The 19,499-nt window shown below is 38.4% G+C and overlaps 1 protein-coding gene across 4 annotated transcripts in view; it reads right to left on the bottom strand.

Moving 5' to 3' along the window:
• The window catches only part of TPK1 (thiamin pyrophosphokinase 1), a 303,481-nt gene that overhangs the window by 17,279 nt on the left and 266,703 nt on the right, over positions 1 to 19,499 (bottom strand). Inside the window, exon 9 of one of the 4 annotated variants that reach the window (XR_008435994.1) lies at positions 11,278 to 11,424. The exons of the other annotated variants lie outside the window; for them this stretch is intronic. The gene's annotated coding sequence lies outside the window, so the exon portion shown is untranslated. The remainder of the gene's footprint in view (positions 1 to 11,277; positions 11,425 to 19,499) is intronic. 4 annotated transcript variants of the gene reach the window in all.

Genomic DNA, 19,499 nt, shown 5'->3' with positions numbered 1-19,499 from the left:
CTTGAAGGTACAATCTCGTATCCTTGGAGGATCCCTGCTAGATTCCTTCTCTCACTATTTCATTTTGCAGCCAAGGAGATGGTCCACCAGGGTGGAAGAAAAGCACATTGAGCTTCACCACTCCTACTCAGCTGAACTGCCTGTGGGGCTGTGGCTAAAGGCATAAACTAAAGCAGTGTGGAATGCTGGCATCCAACCTGCCTTCTGAGATGGCTCAGGAACCCTTGCACAGGGAAGGACAATTCAGAGGTTTAGTGACACCACTGCTTGGCATCTCTGCAGTTCCTCCAGTATGTTTGCACCTCCAGAGAGCCTCAAAATTAAGCTCTTTTGATCTACTTCTGCCTGCTCATGGTAACCTCAACATCTCCTCCTATGTAACACAAAATGCACTGGCTATGTGGAGGTTAAAGGGCTCAGGATTTCCCCTGCATCTTCCTCCTTCTAAGAAATCAATGTAAGATTTTCTTATATTGCCCATACATGTTTCCCAGGACACACACACAACTTTTAAATGATGACTTAATGTCTTTAAAGTTTTAGGCTCTGCATTATCAGCTAGGAAATTCTATGAAAAGGTTGGACACATTTTGAGTTTTTTTGGGACAATGCAGACTGGACTTTATTGAGACAGAAGAAAGGTATTTCTATGAAGAGCAAGTTAAAGCACTACCAGGTAGGCCCATATATAATGGGACTGTATAACACCAACGATTTCTAGTATATTCTCTAACAGTCCTGCTCTATTTTAGTCTTGAACCCCTAAATATCACTTGTCCTGTGAGAGACTATTACAGATCCTCTGATATTAATGGCATCTGTTTCACACAGCCAACAAGCCCCCAACATCACGAGACAGAGGGGAGAAGGGGAGATGCTCTCACTATACTTTATCACAGACAATGGAAACTTCTGCCTCTCCACACTCTGGGAACATCACCCCAATTTCACAGCAAGGATGACTTGCTCACTCTCGCTGCTTCTTGCTGTTTAGATGCTACATGTCTTATTTTGCATAACCTCCCCCTTCCTTTTCATGGCTTGTGTCAGTCTCATAATTTCACGGAGGAAAAAGAACTTTGCTTCTTGGGAGAAGTTGCACAAATAAATAATAGAAGTCCATACTGTAAGCACCTTTCAAAAATAGACACAGAGAAAGAGCCAGTACATATTGGTCCTACTTGGATGCTAAACCACAGGTAAAGCAGTTTTTGGCTGGCAGCAGTGGTGTTGTGTGTCTGCACACAACCCTTTGAGCATCGACTTTGGAAGTTTTTTTTTACACTAAGTGGGTCATAATTTTTGTTCCCAAGTCACTGTGCAGAGAGAAAGAAAAAATCACTGGGGCATCCAGTAGTACTATGGGGGATTGGATGAAGGTAAAATGACAGTGCTTATTTCTTCATTAAAGCAAAGCATCTGCCACTTTGTTAATATTCCAGTATGCCCTGCTCCCAGAGAACTGTGAAGGCAGCAATGATTAAAGGCAGCTCCGACTGGGGAAAATGCATGTTTCACTGACCTCAAAAGTGTAATTCAAAATTTATGCTGCTGAATGGTCTACTCTCTAATCCGAGGAACCATCTGTGTAGATGTAGGTACAGTACATGCACAGTCTCAGGAGAGGCATCCCAGACTTATTGTTAGTGTGACAGGGAACAAAAGATGATGGTCCACTGTCAACCTCTCCTGCCTAAAAAAAAAATTTCAAGTGAAGCTTATGACCCAGGAGGTAAAAGGAACCTGGTCCTCAGAGAGGCCACTGCCCTGACCCATCAGCTGTAATTGCTCAAAGAAGCCACCACAGGCTGCTCAGGGCTATTTTGCTGTAAATAGGCAGTTGTGAACACAGGAGACTGCAGTGGCTTCCTGCCAAAAATCTGCATTTTAATAACTTTGTAATTGCATATTTTTGCAATCTGTTGACTCTGACTTATTTTAAGAACATCCAAAGAGTAAAACAGTATCACCACCAGATTTTCTGGCACTTTAAATTTCACAATGAAGTTTACATCAACTCAGTAATTACTGTGAATAATTCATAATAAAGGTTATAATGATGTGACACATTCTAGTGATTCCCTGAAATTTAGGATGTTGAAGTGATAAAAACAAAATAAAAAATTAAATGTAATAGTAAATATTAGAAGAAATATAATTAAATTCCATAATTAAAAAACCAGATTGCAAATCCAGCCTGGGTGATGGTGTTGTTATCAAGCTTATGTAATTTCTTTAGAAGTGATTTGCTTCAAAGATGAAAAATAATTTTAGCAAAAATGGCTGTGATCCTGCAAATGCCATCATCCACTGTCATGTGAATAGTCTACTGCACAATGGGACCACTTGTGTGAAACTGTTTGCAAGATTGAGGCTCCAGTCACAGTTTTCAAACACTTGAAAAAATTATTCATCTTAATAAAAACAATATGGAATTACATCCATTTTTACTTGGTTGTGCTTTTCAGATTAGTACTATGAACAATATATTGTGTACAGGATATGGAAGAAGTTTCAAATTATCCAAGTCCCTTTGCTTAAAGAAACAGAGTCAAACATGTTTTGTCTCACCTTAGCTCACTGTACCCTTTCCATCCAATATTCTGAAACTGTGATCCCTACAGCAGGCTTCCAGGGAAGGCCACAAGACACCTAGATGCTCTATTTCTTTCATGTACCTATAAGGTTTGAGAGATTTTGAAAATCTTGTTTCACTTGAAATTGAACTTTTTACATCTTCCCTCTGTACAGATACACTGACTGACCATTCCAAGTCAACCAATTGAACTCTACTACTTAAATGGAATATTAACATAAGTCTAGTTTTGTGTTTGCAATGCCTTTCTTAAGTCAGAATGTTAACACTGGAAAGGCTTGTTGTTCCATTTCATGACTGGAAGAATGAAAGCTCAGTTCTCTTACCCCTCTTTCCAATGAGGCAGTAGGCTGAAATGAAAATTAAATCTATAGCTTCCAAGACTAGAAGCTATGTAAGGAACCACCCCACAATAAAGCAGACAAGTAATTATAACTTAGCGTGTACATCTCCAAAGGTTGATCAGGCTGAATGGGCTCTGACTGGCTCCTTTTCTTCCCTAATCCTGAAAAGTAGCAACAAAAGCTCCCAGTGGGCAGCTGAATTTGCCCCAGCATATACTGGGAAGAACAGTAAAAGGCTGCCAGAGCTATGATTGAAGGTTTAGCTACACCAGTTCAGCCCAAGAGGTGCTGGGCTTTTTGCTGTCCCTCAAAAATCTTTCCCTCCACCCCTGAGTTGTCATTCCTTGTCATTAGAGCTTATTTCCTCAGGAAAGGTGTGTTTGCTAGTAAGGTCCTGGGTGACAGATCCTGGTGACAGATTTGTCACATATAATGATATACAGATGTGATTTTTATTCTGATTTGCAAAAGGAAATGCAGTGTTTTTATCTAGTTCTGAAGAATGTAAAAAATGCAAGGATTTTTTTTTTACCCTGAATATTTAGCAATACTTTTCTTGAAAGCTTGCAATTATTTCTCTGTTTTCTCATTAATTCTCTTCCATAGTCACTACATGTACCTCAGCCCTCCAGTTTGAAACAATATCATGTAGCTCCAATAAATACACCAGTTTTTACCAAAAATGAGTGAAGTATTCAGAGAGAATAAACTAGAGTTGGAAGTATTTAACACGGGTCACTAAATACAGAAGAATAAACAGATCCTAGAAGGATGGCAGCTGTCATAGATGAGACAGATTTATGATATATGTGGAGTGCAAACTCCCCGCACCTTCCTAAAGCTGTAACTTGTCTAGTGGCAAGGGAAGCACAGCAGTTGTTTCATCCCCTTGTCAGCTGAAGAAGCAACCTGAAGAGCTTTATTCACTTAGAAATGTAAAGTAATACGCAGTGAATAATACTTGAAACATTCTCCATCACTCATCCACTATGAAACTTTCATCGCCAGGCAGCAACCGCAACACTTTCACCAGGAGCCTCCAGTGGCTGCTTCAAGGCTCAGCAATGCCATAGGAGGAAAGTAACATTTAATTTTACTTCTTTATTGGTGGGTGGGAGGGATGGGAATGTAACAAATGACCCCTGACATAAGGCATTTCATGGAGAATTGACCAGTTGGGATTAATGGCCCTTGGCTGAATCTGAGCTATAAAATTTTTCAGCCAGCTATTAATTTTCAGGAAATGTTCTATCCCTCAGCCATTATTACTTAAATAAAAACATATATTGTATATATGGTCAAATCAAATTACCGCTAGAATTTTGTCAAGCACAGATAAGGGTGTAAATTTACTGTGTTATTAAGGCTTTTCCTTTTATGCTCAAATAACTATAGTTTGGTAGTGGGAATGACTCTTATACATGCTCAGGGAAAACACCCTTGCTTTGTCCTTGTGTAAAGAGATCACGGGATTAGAAGCTGGAATAACAAATTTTTAAAAAATCATCATCAATTACCTCAATTTTTCTGTTATGATCATGAAGAAAAGCAGTGTACATATACTCACAGATATTCACTGTAATTACACTCACTGATAAGTATATTTATCACACAAAAATATACACAGTACATCAAAACACATGGAAGGTACCATGGCGTTTTTGCAGTGAATTTGGGATGAATATATTAATTATGCACAGGAAAGCTGTAATTGCATAGTGCAGATCATCCTAAAGAAGGCTAATAAAACTTTCCTACCATACATATACTCTCCAGTTTTTGCTGCACATTGCAGGAGCACCAATTTATGAAAAGGAATTTAGCAAAATTTTATGGAAGCTATCGCTTGCAAGACTGAGTCTGTACTTCAGCTGTCATTGGTGAGGCCATACAGTGATTTGAGAAGGAAGAAGACTATCACCAATAAAATTTTAGAAGCCTTTATAAATGACTGAAAATAGATTTTCTGTACAAGTGCCTTGACTTGAAAATGTCATGGTAAGGTCTGGACCCATGACAGGTATACAGTCCAGTATACAGTTAGTATTAATGTATTATTTTACCAGTACAGAGAAGAAATTTATAAGCTTACAAAGCATCTACATAGGGCCAAGGATGATCACAGATACATGACTTTAAAATCTTGAATGCTTTTTATGTATACAGAAGTGATGGTCTCGTCTGGAGATGTTTTACCTTTATGAGCTGCTCTGTTTTCCTCCCAGAGAGCCCGGCACAGTGTGCCTCAGGCTGCATCTTTAGGGGTGGCCTCACCGAGGACACAACAGAGGGTGGATTGGTTTTGGGGTGACAAAGCTAAGAAAGGAGTGGCAAAGCTTCAGTCACCCAGCAGCAATGGGGGACTAATGCCATTCCTTCCCTGTCTTTGAGGAGCAGCAGGGCTGGACATCAAGCCCTGTGGCATCCCTGAGGCTGACGGGACCTCTGCATTGCATGCCAGTCACCCCAACACCCCTGATGGGAGGTACTGGGTTCTGCACTATTTTTACAATGCCACTTGCAGAAAATGAAGGACATTCTAAATCCACACCATGAAAGGAGAAATATCAATCTTATTTATGCTGAAATGTGCATTACTTCATGCCAGTTTGTGGGCATGCAGTCCCTGGCCCTTGCCCCTCACCTCCCTGCATCAGTGCTAAGCTCCCTGCCACCCTCAATATGGTGCCCTTGAGGTGCTCTCACCATTCCTCTTCCCTCTCACACCCAGCCTTTGATCTTCCCCTTGTCTTCTGTGAGGGCTGGCAAGCTCTTGCTCCATCCAGTTACCATGTTCAGCCACCTCACACTCCCTTCCCCACACCAGGAAGTGCTTGTCTTTTAGCAAAATAACAACATGAATCTTTCCAAGCTACTCAGCACCTGCAGTTTGTGAGAAGGAAGTCTGCCCAAAGCATGTGAGACAGGGCTGCTCTAGAAAGAGTTTCAGCTTTCCAAATCATTTGCTACTCCTAATGTCTTCCACAGTGGTCTGCCTCATGCCTTGTTAGTTCTGTGGATTGCAGAAAGACTTCCAAGCAGCATGATATTAAATGCTCTAAAAGACAACAAAACCAGGATGGGGCCCAGTGTAACGTGAGCTTTATACTAATACACAATCAGTGAAATAATCACTTACTGCCTCCGCACTTCATGGGAACATTTGAAACAAAGGAAAATTAAGCTTGCATGTTCTGATTCACCTTGGCCTTCTTCAGTCTTGTACTTAATGTAGTCACTGATATGCAAACCAATTTCATCAAGTATCGAGAGATTATTCTGGCTGGTAGTAATGACTGAGCTAAAAAAATCAGGTTTGATCAGGCTCTGATGCTGAAGAGCTGCATATTCAGCTCTAAATTTGTATTTCCTAGCATTTGTTGCCCATTATCTGTGAACACATACAGCTGAAAAGAAAAAGTGCTTTGTAAGGACACAACTCTGGACAAAATTTACTCTCAAATCCTGCCCATGTGCACTCTGGGAATCCAATGCACCTCAACTGAGAAGGTGGCCAAGATCTTCTTTTCTTTTTCACTCCTTGTACTGAAATGAAACTTTTGTACCATACTGCGTTAACCCATAAGAGAATCAGAAAGCAAATATTAATTTCTGCCCTAAAAGCAGCAAGCAAATGTAACAAATATTTTATGTTGTAATTTCTGTAATCAATACTATAAAAGTTGGTGAAAAATGCACCACCACCTTAAAGCGCATTGAAACCTGTAATGAAATTTAATAGTAATCATAATGTTTAATTCACCAAATGGATAGAGCATAAGAGATCATCCACTGTGAAAAATACTATTCAAACATTCTTAGAGCCCTAGAATAATACAAAAACATTAGAAAATAAAAGTATATTTATATGCCGCAGATTGAAGTTCTTTCCTGAGTAGAGAAAAGGCAGGAAGACACCATGAGGTGATAGTGCCATGTTCCCTAGGTGTACAAACTACTTAAAAAACAATTAGGTAAGAAGATTCATACTTTGCTTTTCTTTTTCCTCACAAACCAGTATGTCTTATTAGCATTACAAAGAAAGGTATCACCTAGGAGACAGAGCAAACAGCAATGCTGTTTAAATTAATACTCCTTTTAAATTTTTAAAAGGAAACTGTTTTCCCTAGCTGTGACCCTTGGCTAATGCAAATCCACTTGCTTCTATTGCTTCATTCTCCTTGCTTTATTTTCCTATGTCATTCAATATATCCAATTCTTTTTGTAAGACTGAGAGAATTAGACGCAGGAATCGTGCATATGCTATATGTTCTTAGAATGCTTCTTTAAGCCTTTTTTATTGCTTCTAAACAAGCTTCAAAGCCTTGTTTGTAGTCACAGCAATGACTGAAAAATGAAATTTTATCAGCTCAGAAATATAATTCATGAGATGCAATACAGATAGGTATCCAAGCAGATAGTTTGATTTTAGAAGAATCCAATACTTCAAAAACTTTAGTAGATTTTTTTAGTAATTTGTGCTACACCTAAACAAACTAAGAATGGATTAAGGGATAATGTTTCCAGGACTTTTGGATATTTTTATCTGTAATAGTAGTTAAACAATGGTAGTTAGCAGAGGGAATTTGTCAAGTATTTCTGAAAAATCAGGACACTTAGTACAAGGCTTAATTTTGGCTTGTAAATGTTTTGGTCACAGTGGCATGGAAAATGAATAGTTAGGGGGAAAATACCTAATACCTTTCTCAATTTAAAACCACTGTACTGTTATTCTCCATTTCAGCCAAAACTACTCCAACTTCCTTATGCACATGAAAAATAACACCAAACACTGAGAAGCAATTACCAGCTCCAGTGTGATGAGTCTCTCATGCTTGTAATTAATGTGTTTTAGCTTAGCAACAAGACAAATCTGAAATTAGTATTTTGTTACATTTTCTTTGCTGTACAAAGAAAACTCACCAGGCAGCCAATGAAGAGTTATATCAACATATCTTCTCATAGTTTTCAAAGTTGTTTGGTCTAGGTTATAAAATAAAGATGGTGGAGGAAAAGAATTGCTTGTAATGCTTTGAATGCCACAATGATGTTACCAGCTTGAAATGATTAGTTACTCATTAATACAATGCTGAAGTGATTTTTCCCATGTCAGTCCTCACATACATGGATTTTGTATACACACATAAAAGATATCAAAATATATCACAAAATAAACCAAAAGCACCATTAAGAGTATCATCTAGTCACATTCAACTGATGCTGATGAGAATTATTTGCCTCCTTTTTTATTTGTACATTAAGATATGGTCTTAAACACTTGCACAGGAGCTATTTTTTCTCCCATTTCCTGCCTCTTTGATACTGAGGTATTTTCTTCAAACCCTTGAATTACGATTCTGTAAGTGGCTTTGCCTGTGCAATGTTCTGGACCTGTCTTTGTACTGTGTTTATTTCAGCAGTCATGAGAGGGTTTTGTCCAACACAGCTCAAGTTGTGGTGAAGCTTGTGGTGATTCAGCCCTGGTGTCTGAATTGCTTTGAAATCTCACTTGGTGACAAACAGCACAAGCTTGCTTGATCGTGGTATTCAGGCCTTTTGTTCACCACTGACTGAACAGGCACCGTTGGTGAGGATTTTGATTGGGAAAGAGAAATTTTGGGCCAAAACCCTACAGGGAGATGTGGTCTCCAGAAAGGTTAACAAGTTCTTCAAAACAGCAAAGATAGATTGCTGCTTGTCGGCAGCACTGTGATCCACTTAGCCGAGGCATTTAAAAAAAAAAAAAAATTGCTCCTTCTGCTTTCTGATGCCTTTCATCACTCTTTATGTAGGAAAGTAAATAGCTGATGCTAGCCCAGCACTTGGTCAGTCATTGCCCTGTTCATAAATCAGAATAAAGCAAACATCACTTTCTTCACAGTGTAATCAGGACACAAGTTCCCAGTGTACGGTGCTTTCAGCTGTCAGCTTTCCCTATTTATCTTGTTTTTTGGAAATCAATCCTATGCAATGTGAACATGGAGAGGTGGAAATGAAGAAGAGAAATTTGCACAGTATCACTCCTCAAGTTTACTTATCTTGTAAATCCATAAGGCACCTTTCATGTTCATGTAATGAGCATGTTATTAATTAAAAAGAGAAAGAAATCACCTCTGCAAAGTAAAATCAACAACAAATCTAACAATTTCCCTCTAGTAACTACTAGAAAAATGCAAGGAAAAGAGATCTCTCCCTCTTAAATATTCTAAGGCAACATATTTATGAGAGCATAACTCACTGAGTATGCTTCCAGTATTAAAGACAAAACCAGATTTCCTTAAAACTCATGCTATACTGGAAAAGAAACAACAAAAGAGTTATTTATGGTAGACCAAAGGGCTTCTCACATGGAATCAGACCTGCATAAATACAGACATTGTATTATTGAGTATTAACTCAGTTGCAACCTTGCCAGTAACTGGCATATAGAGCAATCTATTTTCAAAGATGGTTTGCATCAGTCGTGACTGGCTATTTACTTCCAAATGATGAAACTTATGGTTCAACTTCCTTTTATGTGGCCCAAAGAAGATTTGGAGATAAGCAAAGGAAAGACCGCAGGACTTCAACTGGTGTCTACAGATAAAAATGTGTATATATTTTATAACACTTTTATAAACTTTTTAATACTGTTTTAGCTATTACTTGCATCATGTTCTAGCACCTCACAAACAAGCACAATGCAAATGCATTCAAGTAATTAAACTTCCTCTAATAGTCCCAAGAGTAAATATTCATAAAATTTTCTTTAGACATCTAATTTGATGTCTAAACAAGAATAATTCTAGAATTGCACAGAATAACCACAGCACTGCCTTGCACCACAGAGGAACTGAGTTGCCTAACTTTAAAAGCTGCTAAATCATACCTAAACTGGAAGCATAAAGTGATTCAAAACAAGTAGTGGAGATGCCCTAAAAGAAATTTCTGGAGGACACTTCTAAGCCACTGATGATTCACTGCTCATGACCTTCTTTAAGATCATGGATCATGAGCATATGGAAATGGAAGGCCCAACAAGAGCGACATAGAGAGTTGTAAATAATTGCAGTGTCCATCTTGAAAGTGAAGCAATTATCTTCATAACCTTTAAATAGATCTGAAACCTGTATTCCCAAGAAGGATAGGCCAGAAGTGAAGAGGGAGACATTTTCTTCTCTATTACAGCTCACATTTCTCAGTTCAAGAGAATTCAGCTTGGTGTCACCCAGAGGGGAAAGTTTCTAGGGGAAGCAGACCACTAAATATCTTATGGTAAGAAATACCAGCTGATATTTGTTCTTACCTCACCTGCAGATGCTGTGGAGCAGAAAAATGAAGAGACAGCCAAAACACAAGTGAAGTTTAAATGAGACTGGTGTGAATCATGACTGCAATAACCAGCTCACCTGGGGCATGTCTCCTATGTGTAGGCAGGAGCTCAATCAAAGCAGTCTGGTATAAATGATATGATTTTAGAGAGAATGACTTAAGCTAACTCAGCCTGGTATGTGAACATTTTGTGTTGATCAAAACCTGAAAAAAAATCAATACAAAATGAAAATTCCACTGGTCAGGCTTTGAGTAGTGGCAGACTCTGACATTTAGATCCAAGCACTGCAGGCAGACATCTCTTTTCAGGTAGAGGCCTGTCTCCACATCAGATGCTCATTTCTCCTGCTTGGCACAGCAGGCCTTTAAATTGACTGTCCCTTACTTCTCTGGACACAAAAATAAATCAGGTTAGCTCAGCCTGACAACTGAAACTGCTAAAGCTAGCCTGGCCTGCAGCAGATCAGGAGCTGTTCAGGTGCCCTGCTCTTACAGCAGAGTGATAGAGTAGCAAGTCCCATAGAGGAGGATGAGGGAGTAGTGATGCACCTCTCTCATTAGGTTGCATCCAGGTCCACAGGGACCACAGCCTCAGAGGAAAATGCCAGGGTCTACGTTAAGGGCCTGCTGTGCTAATCCATCATGATGGGACAACCTCAAGACTCCTCCTTCCTTGTTTGCATTCGGAGCCTGGATAAAATAGACCAACCTGAATTTCCATGCACACAGTCCAGGTAAATGCTTAAAGCCCACAGACAACCATTAGTGAAAAACTCTTTTTTCCAAAAAATACACAGAAGTACATAAGCAAGAGGCTCCAATTCAAATCAGCAGGCTGCTCCATATCCTTACGACAGGTGAGCAACAGAGAGACACTGAGCTGCATATGTGAACCACTTAACTAATCCTAGTATGTAGGGTACTAATCGTGCACAGAGGGTTTTAAAAAAACTCACTGACAAAATAAGTAGCATATTTCCTGCCACAAAAGGTCTTTCAATACTCTTAATGTTCACATCAGACTACCTGAGTTGCTCTCACACTTCCCATCTTCTTTTCTCTCCTACACTCAATCTATAGCTCATGGAGCTTTGGCTCTGCTCAGGTTAATGGACTCCATTTTCAGCCATCTTCTCACTTGCCAGGCAGAACTGAGCTACATCTTGGGGAGAACTGTACAAATACAAACAAAGTGAACAAAAATTAAACAGGTTTCCTTTGTTTGTAAAGGCTTACACAGGATGCTACAACAGGTATTATATTAAAACCTAAAATAAATAAATGTAAGCTGTTCCTAGCATTGTAAATATGACATTACTTTCCATGTAACCTAAGGATTGAAAAGAGAAGGGAAAAAAAAACAAAACAAAAAAGGGAACAAAACAGTCACTACACCTTGGTAAAAGTGAAGTCACTTACACTAAAACCTAAAGCAATATTTGTAGCCTTTGTCCTGGATGATCAACAGGCAGTAATTATTAGCTCATTAGCTGCTCAGATCACCATAAGCTGGTGATGTGCTCAGAAATGGCTGAGGAGTAGACAAAGAAATTTGTCTCCCAAGAAACCAATTTGGGTCCTTCAAGAAAATGTGATTAATGTTTTCTTGGGATGCTGCCTACACCGGAAGGGCAGCTATGTCTTTAGACATTATTAATATAGACTGCACTTCTGCTATAAAACTCTCTCAGGTAAAGCCAGCTATGACAGAATTACTGACCTGTCAAACTTCACCAATTTGCTTTTTAACACTGAGACCATGTGAAGGCTTACCAAAGCTGCTATTTCTCACTACTCCTGCCTGGCAAGGCCACCTGCCCACTAATAGGCCTGGGGAGCTGGACAGGGTTTTTGTCTCTTCTGCATATGTGCATAAAGGTGTGAAAACTTGGACAACATGTAACAAACCACAGTCAATTAGGTGGTGAACACACTCTTACATGAGACACTTGAACTGCTCCAGGATGAGGGAGATATTTCGGTTTTCCTCTTCAAGTTGAGAGATAAGAATCACTGCATTTATTATACAAATTTACTACTTTGGAAATGGGTATTTGAATAGTTTTCTTGTTTTTGTTTTGGGTTTTTTTTTGTTTTTTTTTTTTTTTATATTTCTACAGGTCCTCTCTCATTAAAAGCCTACCTGATGGCATGATGAAAGTGTACATTTAAACTTTCTTAGTCACCACGACACATACCCACATTATGCCTAGAAACGTTAGGATCTGAATGTGCATTTTTACGTATGTAAATATCCACTTCTATATTATGTAAGTGATCCTAGAACATAGCATTAAGCTTTTTTTATATGTTAAAACAGAAAACCTCCACAAATACAGACCTCACAGCTTTTCCCCATGAGGAAAGACATTGTAGAAGCCTATGGAAAGGTTTCTTACTACTACAAAATAAGACAATTTATTCTCAAGATGTCAACTGAGCAATAAAGCACAAGTAACCATAAAGTATTCAGAAACTTTTCTGCAGTTTGCTGTACTTCTTTATCCAAGATATTTTTATGTGTGTGCATATGAGCACATACATTATCTGACTTGTCATTAGCTTATCTAAATCTTGACATGAAGTATAAATTGTTAATGATGTGCAACTGAGAAATGTCAAAAGTATATGGCAGGGCCAAAAGTCAGCACAGAAAGGTAAACAGGAAAACTTTCCATGGCATCTTCTTTCCTGCTAAAAACATGTACAGTAATACCAGTTAAGCAAGCTTCACACAGCACTAAACAGGTGAAAGAATAGAAAAATCCTTCTTTCACAACAATACTTAGGGGAAAAAAATAGAATTCCTAAAATTAATCCTGGAATAGTCAGTCCTAAATCTTCTTTCATGACAGAAACCTTCAGATTCCCATGTCTTTTTCACTATTGTTGGCAACTGATCACTAAGTAGGATAATTGCACTCTAGTGTCATCTTTGATTTTACACTGCATTTGGATACACTGGTTCATTTAAACAAAGGTTTCTTACTTTTGTTATTTTTTTATCTTTTTAGTTAACTGCACGAGGAAGGGTCTAATTCATAAGCATTGTTACTTATTTACACACAAAGATTTGAAGAACAATTGCTGTAGGCCTGGAGTTTGACAGGGATTACACACCTAATGATAAGAGTAAGAAAACTGTACTCTGTAATAACGAAGTATATCCCAGGGAAAAAAGAGAGACAGTGGGAGGAATACTGTCTAGCTTCTTTCTTGTGACCCATTTGGTGTCACAAGCTCTGAGATAAACAGGAAGATGTTGGTTTCCACTTTGTGTTGGTGATGTATAAGCAGGAGAGTGTTGTTCTTTCCTTCTAGAGAAGGGAAGGGTCATCACACATCTCCCTGTGTCAGGCACGCACAGATATACAGTCAGCACAGATGCTCTTGAGGTGGTGCTGTTTAAACACTACCTCTTCCTCAAGGGTGCATAAAATGAATATCAAGCTCATCCTGGCTTCTAGTGGTTACAACATAAACCCAAAGGTACCCTACAGAGGTGAAGTGAGTAATTTATGATTTATATCAGCTAAAGCAAAGCAAAGCAAAATACAGTAACCTCTGCAGCCCACAGCTCATGTACTCCTTGTAAATATGTGTGACTCTGAAAGCTTATCCAACCTCTTTGTCTGAGGAAATATTTACTTCGTGAACTGCATGTTTCAAAGTCACATTTCACATCTAGCATATGTTCATTCTGAAGTCTGTACTTTAGCAACTCTTGGTCCACAGGTCTCCTACCTCCAGCATCGACTTTCCAGCTAGCAAAGCTGCCTGCTTCCTTAAGACTTTTAGGCTTTGCATCTATTTTATAGCTCAGTGCTCTCTGACTGAAGTTTAAGACACTGTAGAAGCTCATGTAGAACATCAGCTGCTTTTTAACTGAGAAAGACATATTTCATATGAGCAGTTTTCATTCAGTTTGCAGGAATGCTGGTTTGTAGAGTGCATAGACATCCCACGATAATATGTGTTGTGTCCTCAACTATGGGCCATTGTTATTACTACTGAAAAAGTTGTTCAGTAATACTTCAGGAAAAAAAAATGCCTCTTTTACTTGTCCAAGGTTTCCTAGAGTATTCTGGTACTCATTGGAGAAATAGAAAAGCAAGAGCACAAAGAAGAGGGCTGAACAGCCAAATGAGGTGGCATCAAGCTGTCATAAAAATATGTGGAATATGAAACTAGTAGCAGAAATAGAAACTTTCAAGCACCAAAGTTTGATGTCCTGGAGGCTAAACTAAATCAGGACCAAATTTCTGCATTAAGAGAAAACAAGAAATTTGTCCAGAATGTTGTATTTGGAAAGCCTGCTGATTCAGCAAATTAGGGTCTTTCAAATGATTGCTACACATAACATCAGTAATTAACCTCCAGATATTAAGCTTTCTTTTTGTATTTACTGCTATTCAAATGCACACACGCAGAGTGCATTTTTTCTACTTGCTCCAAGGAAGTGGACATGCTCAAGAAATGAAAAGATTTAGTCAAAGGGCAGGTTTAGGACACAAGATTTCATTTTAATTTAAAACTAGAATCTTGAAGTTTTAAGGACAGATTTGCCAAACAAGCATGTAAGAACAGGAAATTTCCAAGGTATCCTGTAATTAAAGAGAAAAAAAGTTACATGTTGAAGAATATAATGACATCTACTAATCCTGACCAGAAATCAGGATCATCATATTACCCAAGTAAAGTAAGGATTCTTTTTGGTCCAAGAAACCTCAGAAAGTTGAAACTATATGGCAAATGACTAACCCTAAAATTTTCATAGTTGACACTATCAGTAGTATGGGTAGTTCAGAAATAGAAAAACTTGATATTATCCAGGCTATGATGCCTAATAACAGCCTTTGTTCTTTAAATAATAAAGTTGCTAGAGAAACTGAGTTTCAGGGAAGGGGAACAAATTACTCTCTTTACTTTAAAATAACTTTGAAGACTGTTCCTCGCCTCCCTAAGGAGGTGGAGCAGGGCACCAAATAGTGTTCATTATTTTCCAGCAAAGCTGAAAATGAGGAAGGTGCTAACAGTCAGATTGCTAAATTAATTCTTAATTCCCTGTTCACTGTTCTAGTGCTCACTCTCATTATGCCCTGGATTAAAACAAACAAACAAAAAGAACCTACCAAAAATAGAAGAAAAATTACAACACAGCAACTATTCATTGTAAGGAAGAAAAGGAGTTTAAAAAAAGTTGGGAAAAACAAGGGTCGGCCCCCTCCACACTTTTCATGCAAATTATATAATTATATTTTCAACCTTTATCCCAGATTTCAATGTAAAAATCTTCCAAATTCAGAAATGGATTTTACAAAGATTGACAGCTTTAATAACTATTCAAAATGACGAACAGCGCTGAACTTGGAACAGAGGGGAGTCTAAGCAGGGCTGCTATTAAGCTTGAGCAATTAATTGACCTTCTCTTCTATAAAAAAAAATTAAAAATTAAGAGGCATAAATTTCACATTATCTTGTCGAAATTTTTTTGTCTTTTGCAAGAGCAATCTTTAAAATTTATTTAAAAGGCTCTTGATTAAATTATCTGATTTACAGGGAGTAAAAAACATAGAAAAGCAAGTGCTGTATCTTGGCTAGCATGAAAATACCACAAGTGCACTCATTTTTCAGTTTTTTGAGTTGCACCAATTATTAAAAAAACACTTTAGAAAATAAGCAATTTGCATTAAGAAAACATTAAGAAAGTGTTTTTCAGCACAGTAATGGTCATCTTTAGAGTTCATCCGACGTGTGAGTTAGCAACCATTCCCCAAGCAGCCAATTTCAAATTCTGCTGAGGACAGGAGAAGGACACAGTTTGACCTTGGAAAAATCTCTAAATAAAGTACAAACTTACAAACATGCACATTAACATCTGCAATGAAAATCCTCTGACCATACAAAGAAATAAGAATGCAATTCATAAAATACTTCTGAAAAAAATACTTCACCCAGGAGAGGAAATGGGGGTGAGATTCATCTGAGTAAATGCAAACACCTACAATGCCCCAAGGCTGTAACTGTATAGGGTGTGTGACTCAAGCTAGATTTGTGAAGTAAATCAGATAAATGATACTTTCAAACTGCCCACTCATCTTCTGAGCAAAAAAAGAGCAACTGTGACTTGCTAGCTGCAGAAGTACAATGTTTGGCATGATGAATCATAGTATGGGTATCTACATTTTCCTAACAGCACCACTGAGTACAGACGATTCATCCCTTAATCCCCTGTCCCTTCTCCCCATGCAAATGTTATATTTCCTACAAATTTTCCAGTTGTATTTCAAGAGAAATGGCATAACTGTTGCAAGTCTGAAATATCTACATCAAAATTGTTTGTAATGGATTATGTATGTATGGATAGATGGATCTCTGGGTCCTTTGCTGTGAAGTCAAGGATGCAATAGTATTCCACCAGATTATACATATATCATAAAAATGTCTAAAATAATGTTAAAAGCAGCCTGCAATATTTTGAGTAACATAAACTACAGCTGCTGACTTACATCCATCCAAACAGCTACTGATGGTTTATGTGCTGGATATTGATAACCTTTTTATTAAAAGAGTGACCTCAGGTCCCAGAGAGCCCCTTTGTGTCTCCTGCACTAGGGATTACAGGCTTCTCCACTGGAAATGTCATTTCCACTTGTTCACTACGTTGTCTATCTAGAACAACTCCACAAGAAGTATTGTGGGATCAGTGCTATGCCAAGGAAGAACTAAATCAACTCCAAACTCTGCTGTTACTTTGGGAGCTCATCAGAAATGCAAGGAGGAGTCAAAAGTCAGATTAATATCATGCAAATGAAAGGAGACTGATTACAGTAAATGTGACATTTGAGAAATTGTATGCTAAACAAATAGAGAAGGAAACAGAAGGCAGCCCAAGCTGTTTTGCTGACCCTGACGTGCACATATATTTAACTCTCAACAAAACATTTTTATCATAATTCTGCAGCAAGGCTGTCAGCTAATTCTAAACCAGACTCCTTACCCTCCTTTTTCCTAACCTTCTGTGATTGCACAAGCACTTCTGCAGCTGGCCAGCTGTTCACTGCTTCATGTTGTCATAGGGAAAGAATGATATTAAAATGCACAGGCCAACAAGAAATGGTGTCAATATTGCTGAACATGTTGGAAAAGAGCAAGTTCCCCTGCTTCTGATGTAGCAGAATTTTACAGAGTTAACCAACTGCCCAGGAGGGCAATAATAATTACTTGGGAAAATTATAATAGTATGGGTAGAAATAGGACAGTGCAATGAACACTGAATTGTCAAACTGCTGCCTGATGTTTCTCATGGTGACTTGAAGTTCCATCTCTCATTAAGCTGTGCATTGCCTTCAAAGAACACCACAGCACTACACAGGTCAATGTATACTTCTGTCAAAACCTGTGTCAAGAACCTCTGGAAGGCTCTTCTGCAGTTGTCAGGATGCACCCACAGCTGCACAACCCTCTCCTTTTCCTTTGTCCCCTCTCTAGTCATCACAGTTAAGAAGACAGCTTAGAAGAAGGGCACAGAGTGAGACAAAGTAAATGCTACCCAGTGCAACAGACACCTCATCAGTCACAGTGACTTGTTAAACTATTGAACATAAAAGGTGACAATTAAATATCAGCACAATCATTTAGCTGCTGATTGTTTTGCAGAAATATCAAGTCTGTCCTACAACCCAAACTGCCTCCCACACAGTGCCAGATAGAAAATTGAATATTGCAACAACACCAGGGGAAGAATGTCTTTTTCTAGTCTGTTCTCTCATCATCCCCCCCGCTAAAAGATTAAATTTAAAAATTCTTTTTTTTTCCAGCTTGCTAATATGACTAAAATTATTTAAATAGAATACAAATTTTAACTAATACAATTATTATGTAATTCCCCATATTAGCTGAGAGCACCTTCTCAAGTTCAAGTCTACCTGGGCTGGGACATAAGATTACATTTAAAAGCTGCAGTTTTAAGGAATAAAATCACCTAAAACAGCATTACATGAGCAGTTTGGCTGCAGTGATATAACGAGGAAACACAGATGCTGAACACATATGAAGTAAGAAGCCATGAAAAAGTTCTTAGGGTAGAAATATGACTGGTATTTATATAAGAAGATTAAGTACAATAGTTGAGATTCAGAATTAAAAGCCATTTAGATCTAGTGCTTAGGGACATGGCTTAGTGGTGGACTTGTCAGTGTGAGGGTTATGGCTGGACTCCATTATCTTAAAGGCCTTTTCCAAACGAAATGATTCAATGAAGCTATGAAAGTGGTTAATGACAAAAGTAAGAGAGAAGATGTATCTCCTCCCTATAAAATGGAGACACAAAGGAATAGGATGCTCTTTCAAAACATGCCATGTCAGGTTTTCTTCCCAGGAGTGAACTGAATAAAAGCAGCAGTCAGGGGCCTTTCCAGGACTGCTCACCTGGCAGTCCAAAGGAGCTTCCCAGCACCTCCTGCCTCCCACCTCCAACTATCCTTATCTCTAGTACGGTCCCTTGCCATCTCTGCACTGATCTTCATTTTTCCTCCAGCCTTGTGTTAAAACTGTGTTTGTTACTCTCTGCATATTGGCAGCTTATCACTGCTTCTTTTGCTGATTGCATTTCTTCTTTGAGAGAAGCTGGGATCTGTGACAGGAGCTGCACCAGGACCACCTCTTCTGGGAGCAAAAATGACAGGGATGTGAGGGACAAATCATGCAAGGGAAAGAGTATTATGGCTTTTTAGGATGACGACTAAAATACAAGATCTTTACTTTTTTTTTTTTTTTAATACAATTTAACAGTTATCAAACATTTCAGGTTCTAATGGTCAGGCACAACAGATGCCCGGTACAGAGCTTAAGGCTGTCCTCTCAGCAAACATGTTGATTATTAATGCTACTTTTTCTGTTGTGCTCACCAAGAACACAGTATCTTTGATGCTTTGGCAAGACTGTAGGTACCAGATACCTTATTAAATAACAAATGACAGAGTAGTCTTAAGAAGTATTTAAGAGAAGAAAAAACGGAGCTGTATTATTTGTTTAAGCAACAACAAATGGAGATCCATGTGTGATCTGAGACAGCTGAGAGAGTAAACAACTGTGGCAAGTCAGGTTCTTAACCCTGCAACCTTCATTGCTCTGTTAAAGCCCTTTATGTTTCTTTTTAAATGACATTTTTCCTACATATTTTTTGACTTTCAAATGAAACTACACCATTGGGGATGGTATACCACCACATTCAGAGTTGTCATTGA

Source organism: Vidua macroura, chromosome 1 (genome assembly GCF_024509145.1).
Source record: "Vidua macroura isolate BioBank_ID:100142 chromosome 1, ASM2450914v1, whole genome shotgun sequence".
NCBI classification, from domain to species: Eukaryota; Metazoa; Chordata; class Aves; order Passeriformes; family Viduidae; genus Vidua; species Vidua macroura.
Note: the sequence above shows the minus strand (reverse complement) of the source record. Positions and strands in the feature narration are given on the sequence as shown.